The 13,226-nt window shown below is 32.6% G+C and overlaps 1 long non-coding RNA gene and 1 pseudogene across 1 annotated transcript in view; both read left to right on the top strand.

Annotated features, from left to right (window-relative positions):
* Positions 1–8,883, top strand: part of LOC107062036 (uncharacterized) — a 16,639-nt gene extending 7,756 nt beyond the window's left edge. The window contains exon 3 of the long non-coding RNA XR_001474387.1: positions 8,530–8,883. This is a non-coding gene — a long non-coding RNA (uncharacterized lncRNA). The remainder of the gene's footprint in view (positions 1–8,529) is intronic.
* The window catches only part of LOC102597884 (putative disease resistance protein RGA1), a 37,082-nt pseudogene that overhangs the window by 10,072 nt on the left and 13,784 nt on the right, over positions 1–13,226 (top strand).

The raw sequence follows: 13,226 nt of genomic DNA, 5'->3' as shown, positions 1-13,226 counted from the left end.
ACTCTATACTCTTTACTTAACTTGAAACTTGAACCTTAAAATGAAGTAAAAACGTTCAATAAAGACTCTTGAAAAACTTTAAAGACTTGTTTTGACTTACTTCTTAACTTCTAAGCTTGACTCTAACTTCACTTGACTTTGATCCTAACTTTCCTCGAATTGGATTATGAATTCAAGGGTAATGATCTCATGTTTATGGATGAGTTCTTGATGTTTAGACGTACCTTGGAGTGTTGAAAACAACTATAAAACATAGGCACGTTACCAAGGAACATGCATGAAAAAGTGGAGAAGGAATGGGAAAGTTTGGCGTCCTTGGCGCCCTGAGAGGCGCGGGGCGCGAGCCCTCAGATTTCAGAGGGGCCTGCTCGGCGCTCTGCATGGCGTGCCGCCCTAAGGGGGGAGATTCAGAGTCCCTTTTGGGGCATGCTGCTGGCGCGACGCCCCACCCTTTTTCCCCGAAAAAATGTCTTTTCTCCTTAGTTCTCCAACTCTAAACCCTCTCAACCTCCAAAGTTCTTTCCCCAAACACTTAATATCATTAACACCCTCAACATACAATAGATTCAACTCAAAATCACAACCGGAAACATGTACCAAACCAACAAGAAACTTCAACAACACAACCACAAACTTCAACAAACACAACCAATCTTTTCTCGGAATTAAAACGAGTTTGGCGTGTGGGGGAATGAACCAACCCAACACTATGATCTCACATACCTTAATAGGGATCACCCCCGACGAAAACCACGACGATCTTGATGAACCTTGCTTCTTCTTCTCATTTTCTCTCTCAAAGCCCTAACCCTCACTTTTCAAAAGGGGAAACTGATTTAAAATCAGCCTAAACCCTTAATATAACCAAAAGAAATGGTTAGGGAAAAGACCAAAATACCCTTACAAATTCGGATGAACTTCCCTGTGCCCACAACCCAACTTCCAAAGGGCATAACTCACTCATACGAACTCGGAATCGCGCAAACTTGGCGGCGTTGGAAGATCATTCCAAGAGATATCCAAACATAACTGGAATTACACCTAACTCATCCTGATCTAGGAGTTATGACTGTTTGAAGTTGACCAAAAACTCACTTTTTCCATACTTAGCTAAATTTCCAGATTTGAATTCTTTCCACAAATGACTATTTCCAATTCTAAGCTTCTTCATAGTTATTTCAAAATGCCGGATGTTACAAATTGAAAGGAACCGGTTGCGCTGACATGTTCCTTTCAGATCGAATCTGACTGAGATAAGGAGAATGTCAACCACGTGAATTAAAAGTTATAAAGCGGTGGAAGGGTTGCTTTTTCGACAAGAAATCAGTGCAAAAAGGTTTCCTTTCATAAAGAAATCCTAAGCGAAGTAGGAAGAGTAAACAAAGTAGGAAGCATAAGCAAAGTAAGTATAACAACGTGAATAACTTTCAAATTCGGAATGGAGTAGGAAGCATGATCAGATATGTAAATTGAGTTCAAGTTGAAAAAGGTTTTGAAGAGTTCAAAGTCTATAAATAGGGCAATATTTTCTTTGGAGAAAATTGCGCACTTAAACAGAGAGTTACAAGCAAAATACAATCAAATAAAGGGAGTTCATATTTGAGTGATTTCTGATTACGAAGTGCAGCCAACGCAAGAAAACAAGAATTGAAGAACTGATTCATATGCTTATGGTTTATAGTTCTTAAGTCAAGTTTGTTTGTATTGAGTTTTTATCGAGTTGTATCTTTAATTCTTTCTAGATCCAGTGAAGTATAAACTAGAGTAGGAATAGAGTCTTCAAGTTGAGGCGACTTAAAGACTTGGGAACATAAACCTTGGGAGGTTTGTGTTGGAGTTTAGGAATTAGAGTTAGTTCCTAGTATTGCAAGAGTTGTAATCTGAATTCATAACTTGATGTGGGGTTGACGATCTAGTTGGTTGTTGGCGTCTAGGAATTAGAGTTTATAATTCATTAGGTTACATAGGTTTGTAATCTTTTGTTGAGGCTCAGAGTTTAACGAAGTGGAGTTAAATCCTACAGAGGTGTAGGTCGTGGTTTTTACCCTTTATGAGCCGGGGTTTTCCGCGATAAAATATTGTGTCATTACTTTATTTGTTTTACATAACATAACTATTGTAATCTGCAAAGGAACAGATAGAATATACTTGTTCTTTTAAGTTGGTATTTACTGAGTATGTCTATGCGATTTGGATTGAGAGGAACCACAGAATCTTTGAGAAGGATAGCAGAACTTGGGAATCTCTTGCCAGGGAGATTGCTTATATTTGTTGTGTTAGGGCCAGCCAGAAAACTATGCAAGCCATTCATCAGTTTGCGTTTTAGATTGCTAGCTTAGTTTTCCTTTGTTCTAGTTGTCTTTGTTTTTTTTTTTTAGAATAGCAAGTTGGGTTTGACTTTGCTATTGGATTTGTAATGGTTACACTTTGGTGATTAATATAATCTTGTTGGTTACCAAAATAAAAAAAATAAAAAAAAATAAAAGAATATACTTGTTCCTTAGGCAAATCTGGGATCAGTATTCCAACAATTGTTATCAGAGCAGGTTATCTTTGTAGAGTCTAATAACTCAAGATAAGATCACTATGAATTCTACACCTCCTCTTGGACACAGTGAAGGTAAACACATCAACATACCACCACTATTCAATGGACATTATGACGCATGGTGGAAGGCGAGAATGAAGGATTTTCTACAAACCCAGGACTATGAATTATGGATGAGAGTTACTGATGGTCCTCTTATTCCTATGATGAAGGATGATGAAAGGAAAGGCATTCCAAAGCCTAAGGCTCAATATGGAGAAGTTGATTATAGAATGCTAAAACTAAGTGCATCCTTGTATGTGGACTTGGACTTGACGAGTTTAATCGCATCTCTGATTGTACTACAGCGAAACAAATTTGGGATACATTGGTCAATGCACATGCAGGAACTCCTCAAGTAAGAAAATTTAGAATTGCTAGACTATGCAATGAATATGAAACATTTAAGATGGAGATTGATGAAGCACTTCAAGATATGATTACTAGATTCACTATTATTGTGAATGAACTGGTGTCTTTGGGAAAGATATACACTACTGAGGAACTTGTTGAGAAAGTGTTGAGGACTCTACCTAAGTCGTGGGAGATCAAGATCACTGCAATTAGAGAAGCAAAGGATTTGACAATCATGAGTTTAGATGAACTTGTAGGGAATCTAAAGACTTATGAGATGAATGTTGATGAAACAAAATTGAGTGGAAGAAACAAAGATATGATTTTCTCTTTCAAAGCAAGTGAGAGTGATGAATCTGATCTGGATGATGAGGACATAGCCATGATCAACAAAAATCTCAAAAAACTCTTACAAGAAAGGTGGAAACTATGAGAAAAATTACCCCTAAGCAAAGAAAAAGAATGTGGAAATGCTATGTATACTGCTTGGGGAACAAGTTCAGACCACTCAAATATGGCTTTGATGGCCATGGAGGACTCTGAACCAGACTCTGAATCAGACACTAGGAAAAGGGAGGTAAATCTTCTTGACCTTAAAAATAAACTAAAATGTTTTTCAAAGAAAAAATTATCTTCCCTTATTTTAACTCTCATAGATAATGTTTAGAATTGGATGAAAACAAAGATCAGTTATTGACTTCCTTGACCAGTTTAAAATTCGAATATACTGATCTTGAAAAAACTAACTCTTATCTCAAGAAAGAAAATCAATTCCTAAAGGAACAGGTAAAACAACTTGATTCCTGCACTTTGGCTCTCAAATCTGAATTTTTGAAACAAAGTGTTACTGAGAATGGGAAAGGAAAAATTAGTGGTGACCAAGATCTAAAAAGGTTAAAAGATGAACTATTTTTTTTAAAGGAAAAATCTAGAAGAATAAAATCTTGACCTAGCTAGAACTAAGTATGAGCTTGAGAGGGTAAATAAAACGGACTCAGTCCTCAATGATTGTGACTCAGCTCAGTAATAGAACACATAACACTAAAGCTGGAATAGGTTTTGTTAAATAAGTCCCTAAGAAAACCTCATATTTGTGCACACATTGTGGTAGTATTGGTCACTCAAGGGGTACCTACCCAATAGTTATAACTCACATGACTTCAAAATTGTCTCAAATAGAAAAATTAGCCCTGTTAAAATAAAGGAATCACGTCAAAGGAACAGGTTGGGGCAAAAGAAAAAATCTAAAAATGTTTTATCAATAGAGATCTCATTCATCTTTTTTATCAATACAAAGGACCCAAGCTAGTTTGGGTTTCTAAATCTAACCTTTGAATTTACAGGAAAAGTGAGAGGAAGCAAGCAACATTCATATATGAACACTTGTTGCTCCAGACACATGATTGAAACTAGGAGAATTCCTCTCACCTGCAGAAGAAAAGGATGGAATAATAGTTTTGTTGGTGAAAAATATTTTTGGTCAAATCAAAGAAGTTGGAAAAATAGGCAAGCCTAAAGAACACAAAATTGAAAGAAGGCATCATGTTGAAGGAATGAACTAAAATCCACTCAGTTTATTACAGTTATGTAATAAGAGAAACACGCCTGCATGATAATGATGAGTTGTTGTTGACACCCAATTTTGACCCTCCCCAATATAGATTAATCATCGAGCTTCTTCAATTTTAAATGATCTAAAAGTAATTAGTTTTTATAATTTTTAAAAAAAAAATGAGATTGCAGGTTTTTTGAAGTAAGTTTTGTCACTTATTTTAATTTTTAGACAATATTTATATTTTACATATTTATGTATATAATTAGTATATTTTTGAACATGTGAAAATCGTCTCAAAAAGATTATATCTTGTTTTAATTAAATATCTGGCTAATTAGTTTAATTATTTGACAGTTTATAATTTTGAGTGAATATTTTATAATTGAGTTAATCATTTTTATTTCGATGACATTTAGAAGCTCATTAATTAATTTATATTAATTCATCTTATTTAGCTTTTTAGTCGAATCACCAATTAAGCTCAATTTGACTAAATTCTTAAATCTAATCGAACTTAATTGCAATCTATATGGCCAAATCCTCAATTCAAAACTTAGCCTTTTTATTACAAACACAACCAACCCTTCTACCCACCTAAACCCATTTGTGATAAGACCAAAATGTTGGGCCCTTTTTTATTTCCTTCAGCCCAAGTGCAATTTTTTCAGCAGCCTTTTCCCACCCTTAAATTCCTAACCCATCAGCCCACAATAGAATAAATCCAACAATTCCATTCAACAATACATCAACAGCAACCAGCCGGCCCCACCCCCTCTTTCCCTTCTAATTTCAACAATAGCAGCAACTGTCCAAAATGTCAACAACAGCTGTACGCAACAGCCCTGCTGCCTCGGATTTTCTGGGATTTTGGAGAAATTTCATACAAAACTCAGTTGCTCCCTGTTGGCCTTGAAAAGGAGAAAGAAATTTGAATTTTGGAATGAGAAATTTCACCCGATTTCCCCCTAATTTCCATCTATATATTCATCTCTTTTGATCACTAAAAAAAGGGGGAGAAATAGAGGAAAATTGAAAAAAAAAAAACCCAGAGATTTTGAGTCTCCTTTATTAGAATTCAAAGTTATTTTATTTTTCGGAACCCATCGAAGCAGGCTCACAGTGGTGGTAGTTCTTCGTGGTTAAACTCGTTGTCTCAGTTCGCTGCCCTCGAAAAGGTAACACTCTCTTTGATTTCAGTTTCCGTATGAGCTAAAGATGTAGTTCTCTGTTATATTCGATTGCTCGATACTCATTTTGTGTAAGGCGTTTAAGCGTCTCTATTGTTAAGAGTTTCTTTTTTAAAAAATAAAATGAAATGAAATTGTTTGTAACGACTGACAGTTGATTTGAAGACTATTGTTGCCGATTTTAGTTATGTCACCTATTTGTTTGGCATTCAAACTTGCCCTGTTTGCTATGAAGATTTCAAAGGTGAGAATGAGGGGATAACAACTAGTTGTTTGCATGAGTTTCATATTCACTGTCTGATAAAATGGCTATCAATGAATAACACATGTCCAACTTGTAGAGCTAATTATCCTTTGCATTATTCACCCATATCCCAATTGCCGTAAGCGTCCTCATCACAACATATTGGAGAAGCCTTATCGTAAATATCAACATTGGAGTCTAGCATCTAAATTTTTTTTTATTTTTTTAAAAAAAAAGTGTAGTGAAATCTCTGATGTGGCAATAATTTTGTATCCTTTAAAACAATTTTTGGTATTATATTGTGAGGAAGGAACTTTACATGTGCTAGTTAACGTGTTGGAGGATGTGATTGATATTTTATGTCTTTTTCTTGTATACTGATTGTGCATTATTTGCTCTTTTGGTATCATCAAGTATCAATTTAAGTTGATTTGTTTTGCTTTTATATTGTTGTTGACATTTATATATAATAAATAATAATGTAAAGTTGCTATTGGTTTCTTCTCGTACTTGTCCTAATATGGATATGCATTTGTTTTTCTTTGTTTAATATTAGAACCTAAGTATATTGTATAATAGTCTTCCTCGTTATTGAATTTTTGTTTACATTCAACTTGTGCATTTCTCATGATAGCTCATGTCCCTCTATTGGGCATTAGGTTCTTCACTTTTTTTTTTAGTCGTATTCAAATGTTGTCATGTTGATTGTCTACTTTGGATTATGGTTTTTTTAACTTATGAAGTTGTTGTTATTTGCCCACTTCCTTATTAGTTCATGGTTGATAATGTGTATATAGTTTATGTTTATTAATTATATAAGTCAATACTACGTGTATGCCTTATTAATTGTCAATTGTTTTCTCATCATATACTAATTTGTATTCATTTCTTTTCTTTGTCGTAAAACGCCATGAGAGTCTTTTGGACTCGAAATCTCCTTATTTGCATGACAAGGGGCCATGGGGGTTCTAAACTCTCCCTTCGAGTCGATTCTTTGGTCAATCAAAGCGGAATGCAAGCCAATATAGGTCTTGAGAAGCTGACTTATAGGTTAAGGAGGCTGCTACAAGTTTCGGAAAGCAGAAAAAGGGGTTGTATACATCCGATATACACCGATATACAACTGATATATACAAAAACGGAAATTGGGTTAAACCCAAAAATGGCAACAAATTTGGCCCAAAAAGGAGGCCCATAATTCAATTTCTCCCTTATTCTTTAATTATTTAATCGTGATAATTTATTTGGTGTTTAACTCTAACTTTATAATTGTTAATTAACTTAATGAATTCCCCAAAAGATGAGTCATTTTCTTTGTGTTGGTTTAATTTTAATACATTTCATGTTTTGTGTTCATTTATTTTAGTGATCAAGTATATTGGTCAAAATTTTATATCTTCAATTAAGTTAAACCTTTTGTACTTAAAAGAGATGTTCTTTAATGCTTCTTTGCTTAATCAGATCTTACTCATTTTTAAAATTGTTTTAAGTTAAAGTACTTTTCTCAAATAAACTTTAAAAATATTAGTCAAAAACCTTTTATAATTAATTAAAATATAATAATGCTTACTTAGTCATTTTCTCAAAAAGTTTAGTCAATTAATTCAAAATGATATTCATGCTTTAATTTATTAAATTGGTTTAAATTATTATTTCAAAATGAATTAAATAAATTCTAATTAATCTAGTTTTATTAATATTCCAATCACTTGTATTTCGAGTCAAATGTATCATTTTGGATCCCTTCCTCTAAAAAATAAAATGAAATAAAATGTGTCATTTGTTTAAATTAATCAAATATATTATAAGTTATTTTTTTTTTATGTTAAATTATTATTTCTTCTAGCATTTTTATCAATACAAAGGACCCAAGCTAGTATGGGTTCCTAAATCTAACCTTTGAATTTGCAGGAAAAGTGAGAGGAAGCAAGCAACATTCATATATGGACACTTGTTGCTCCAGACACATGATTGAAACTAGAGGAATTCCTCTCACCTGCAGAAGAAAAGGATGGAATAATAGTTTTGTTGGTGAAAATTATTTTTGGTCAAATCAAAGAAGTTGGAAAAATAGGCAAGCCTAAAGAACACAAAATTGAAAGAAGGCATCATGTTGAAGGAATGAACTAAAATCCACTCAGTATATTACAGTTATGTAATAAGAGAAACAAGCATGCATGATAATGATGAGTTGTCAAGGATCTCCGAATAAATTATGAAGAAACATGTGAAAGAAACAGGTTCAACCTTTGTAGTATCTCACAATTACAAACATGAAAAGTCTTATGAAGCGCACTTAGATGATCATAGTATGGAAATTATGAGTCCATCAATTAAGAAGGGTGATTAGCCTAGAGAAACATTTTTAAAGGAACATGTTGGAACTTGGGGATGATTAAAATCACATGAGTATCCCTCAGTGGCTAATGAACATTGTGCGTACTACCTTCTAATCTTAAATTTTATGCTCAGTCTTGTACATTTAGTTGTATGTCTCTATACCACTTTTAAAGTCAAGCTACTCATGCACTATAATATTGTATTTGTATCTGTAAAGTCAAGCTACTCATGCACTATAATATTGTATTTGCATCTATCACAGGAGAGAGGCTTAGTAAAATTGGAGTAAAATTCAGCATTATCCAGAGATCTAAGGTATGTACACTACAATTATTCATAATTAAATATAAAATCAATGCACATGTACCTATTCCTTCCACTTGTCCCAAAATAAATATTCATGTCCTATGCTTAATTTTTGGCATTCTCTAAAAGGAATATAATCACTCTTTCTTGTGATAAAATATAACCATATCTCTACCCAAGATAAAACTTTTCATCTCAAAGGACTCTCAATCCTACTAAACAAATATCTTATTAATTACAATTTATGTTTCTTAATGGCATTCTTGGAGATTCTAAGTGTGATGGACTATATGATGTTATGGTTGAGATGACTTCAATCTATGTACCTATATTGTTATTTTAGTTGTTTATTCAATAATTGTTGTTTGTGTAAGTTGCATTATGATATCTTCTGATTCTCAAGTTGTGCATCTCTGCTTTTTCCATGTTAAGAGTTTTTTTTCCTTCTGTTGGTAAATCTTGGAATGATGAAAATTTAAGGAAACCTGCAAAATGAACAACTAGGTTAGTTAAATAATTTATCATTACATTTCCTTCCCTGAAAACATGCTCTACTGCCACCCTGCCTTTTTCTATCATTCTCGTGATCTGTTTAACCACTATAGAGATACCCCAAGACAATTCCCATATTCCATCCAATATCTTTTTCATAGATAATGAGTTAGTTTCAATAGTCACAGCTAGGAGTTTATTAGCAAAGGAATACTCCAATTCTTTTTTGATAGCCATGGCTTCTAGATTAATAATGGTCCCATCTTGAATCTTCCTTGCTGCATCATATTTCATATCCCCATTCATATCTCTAATGCAATATCTTATAGAACTAGGATCAGTATTGCATTTAAAACAATCATTGTTAGGCTTCCTCTATTGAACCGCCTTACAATTTAATTGAGAAGTATATCTTTTTAGGAACTGTACTAACATCGATCATTGTTGAGGGATGTTCTTCAGCCATGGATATCTATGTCTAGTAAGTAAATATATGTTCATGTTAATATTATATATCACTTTGTTGGTAGACATTGTGCCGCTATGCATGATCATGTTCCTCCTCTTTTATATCTGCCGCATGATAAATATTGGTACAACTTCATAGATAGTGTTTGATCGAAAAAGATTTTGATAATTGACAAATAGAGGAACATATGAAAGAAACCGGTTGCACCGACATATTCCTTTTAGACCGAATCCGACTGGAATAAGGAAAACGTCAATCACGCGAATTAGAAGTTATAAAGCGGTGGAAGGGTTGCTTTTTCGACAAGAAACTGGTGCAAAAGGTTTCCTTTCATAAAGAAATCCTAAGTGAAGTAGGAAGTGTAAATGAAGTAGGAAGCATAAGCAGAGTAGGAAGTATAACGGCGTGAATAACTTTCAAACCAGAACGGAATAGGAAGCATGATCAAATATGTAAATCGAGTTCAAGTGGAAAAAAGGTTTTGAAGAGTTCAAAGTCTATAAATAGGGCAATATTTTCTTTGGAGAAAATTGCGCACTTAAACAGAGAGTTACAAGCAGAATAAAATCAAATAGAGGGAGTTCATATTTGAGTGATTTCTGATTACGAAGTGCAGCCAACGCAAGGAAACAAGAATTGAAGAACTGATTCATATGCTTATGTTTTATAGTTCTTAAGTCAAGTTTGCTTGTATTGAGTTTTTATCAAGTTGTATCTTTAATTCTTTCTAGATCTAGGGAAGTATAAACTGGAGTAGGAATAGAGTCTTCAAGTTGGGGCGACTTAAAGACTTGGGAACATAAACCTTGGGGGATTTGTGTTGGAGTTTAGGAATTAGAGTTAGTTATTAGTATTGCAAGAGTTGTAATCTGAATTCATAACTTGAAGTGGGGTCGACGATCTAGTTGGTTGTTGGCGTCTAGGAATTAGAGTTTATAATTCCTTAGATTACATAGGTTTGTAATCTTTTGTTGAGGCTCAGAGTTTAATGAAGTGGAGTTAAATCCTACAGAGGTGTAGGTCGTGGTTTTTTACCCTTTATGAGCCGGGGTTTTCCGCGATAAAATATTGTGTCATTACTTTATCTGTTGTAATCTGTAAAGGAACAGATAGAATATACATGTTCCTTAGGCAAATCTGGGGGTCAATATTCCAACAAGTATATTACAGTTGCAAACTATAGCTTAGTTACTTTTATGCAACAAAACACTAGTAGTTTAGGTAGGGTCCTTATTGAGCGGTTCAGTTTGGATATTCACACTTAATGATTTGGTTTATTGGTTCTCGAATTTTAAATGTACTAAATCGTTAATCAAACGAATAAGATATATATCAGTTAATTCAGTATCGATTTTACCCGTTGTCAATTTGTGTATGGACTAAACTAATAACAACTTCACATATGAATTTGTATTTTAGCCTGCTGTAAGTACTAAAAAAAAGTTATTCAACCAGTAGAAGAGATGAAGGTGGCGGGAAGCTGTTGGCAATCAATGAAGGAAAGAAAAGACATGGAATTAGCCAATTTTATTTTCTGTGGAAAACTTTGGCAGAGAAATTAAGGTTAACGAAAAGTCTTTGTGGTGGGCAGCAATGACCCCATGGGCATGTGCAGTTGGTTCCCACAACTTTGTGAAACTACTAGTCTCTGGGCACGCGCATTGCACGTGTGTTCCATACGTCAATAATTAAAAATTCTCACAAAGTTAAATAAATATTATATTTTAAAATATAATACTAACTTAACCTCAATCAATTCATCTTACTATTTGCTTCCTTTAAAAATAAGAGTGTAATTATAACATTATAATATTATGTCGATCCTATGCATAACTTTAAAGCAACGAACCAAACCTTGCATGTATAATTTATAAAAAGCCACAAAAATGTCGAATTAATCAAATTTAGTTCATGTAAACATAAGGTAATCAAGCTTAGTCATTGTAGAAGTCATACTTGATATTTCTAACTTTATGAATTCATCTTCCTCAAAATTCTTTTAGGTATTTCTAAATCAAGCGAAAATGCCAAACTTGCTATATGCTTTATTGTTACTCTCATATCATAAATTAATTTAGTTTTTTTTATAAAAAATGAAAAATCATACCAGCTTCAAAAATTAAATGCAAAGAATATCGTTATTAATTTTAAAAGCGAAACAACCATTTAGATGAATAAAATAAAATAATTCAAAGTATTAGAAAAATTTTCTTAAAAGATGTTCAATTAGTATGCATTAAGTAAAAAAAAGTTTATTTTAATTCGCCAAATAATTTCATAGCATTGAAAGAGATTATGTAGTTGTATGTACCTAGAACTTCATCCTAAATTTTTCGGTTTTTATCTATTTTCTCTTCATCTGAATTCATGAATATAGACACTTCAACTATTGATTAGTTTAAGCAAAAGCAAAATAAAATTAAAAAACAAAATCCTCTTTTGTGTCCATTTGTATTTCCAAAACATTGTAGTTGTGAACTCAATAAGTATAATTATTAATAATTAGTTGAGAATACCAAATTTACTCCAAGCCAAATAGCACCGGATACATTGCAAGACAATATGTATAGTGATTTTACATTTGTACACAAAATAGTAACACGAATTTCCAGAAAGAGAAACAACCATAAATAAAGAATTAAAATTGAAACAATCCTTTGTAATTTGAAAAAAAAAATTCTATAAATGATAAAAATCTTACAAACAAATAGAAGATGGAAAAAAGAAGGAACTTTACCATAGGAGTAAGTAGAAATGCTAGTGGAAGAATGCAAGGTGACAAATTTGTATTTGTTGTTGGTATATATATATATATATATATACTAGTTTCTGAACACGTGCAACCATGCTAGTAAGTACAATTTTTTTAAATGATATAGATGATGCTAAAACATGTAAGTAATAAGTAACTAAATTTAGGAAAGAGTAATTGTTTGTAGCTATACACAATCAATTAAATTAGTATAACGTTTTTCTTATGTAGTTCTCATATATATATCTTATACTCAGTGTGACACTTTCCTTTTTTTTTAAATATTTCAATGACATACAGTTTATAGGTAAACATAAGTAACGTTGATTATGTTTGTAAATGTCTCATATCTTAAAGTTTGTGTCTTATTTATAAGTTAGAAGTTACTTATCAGCTACAATGATCCATCTACTTCTATTACTCTTTTTAATCCCATTACAAACATACCTCAATTGCATGCTTCTTAGAGTCGGAATATGCATTCTCACTATTCATTTCGCTCTATTTGGACCCATTTCATTCTAGTATTTACTACTAATTTATGGATCTCAAACAATACAAGTTCTCTATATTTCCTAGTGAGACATATCTTAACAAACTGAAAAGATTCCTAGTGAATTGGCCTAATGTATCTTTACCTTCTTCATGACTAAGCATAATTCTAATGATATGACTATTATATCCATTATGTACCTATGATGCGAGGGGAGAAGGGAAGAGTTCACATTTGCAAGATAAGATCTGAAGCAAAGAAAAATAAATAAAAATTAATAATTAGCAAACACAGGCTAAGCAAATACAAGAGAAAGCTATAAAAAGGATTAGAATTAAAAAATGATAATTAATTTATAATATATATATATATATATATAGAAAATGAAAATAACTATTCATATTCCAAAACTGAAGAGTCTATGCATTAGTTATACCATTCAATTAG

Source organism: Solanum tuberosum, unplaced genomic scaffold (assembly GCF_000226075.1).
Source record: "Solanum tuberosum cultivar DM 1-3 516 R44 unplaced genomic scaffold, SolTub_3.0 scf00191, whole genome shotgun sequence".
In the NCBI taxonomy this organism is placed as follows: Eukaryota; Viridiplantae; Streptophyta; class Magnoliopsida; order Solanales; family Solanaceae; genus Solanum; species Solanum tuberosum.
The sequence above is the reverse complement of the archived record's forward strand: the minus strand, read 5'-3'. Positions and strand labels throughout refer to the sequence as shown.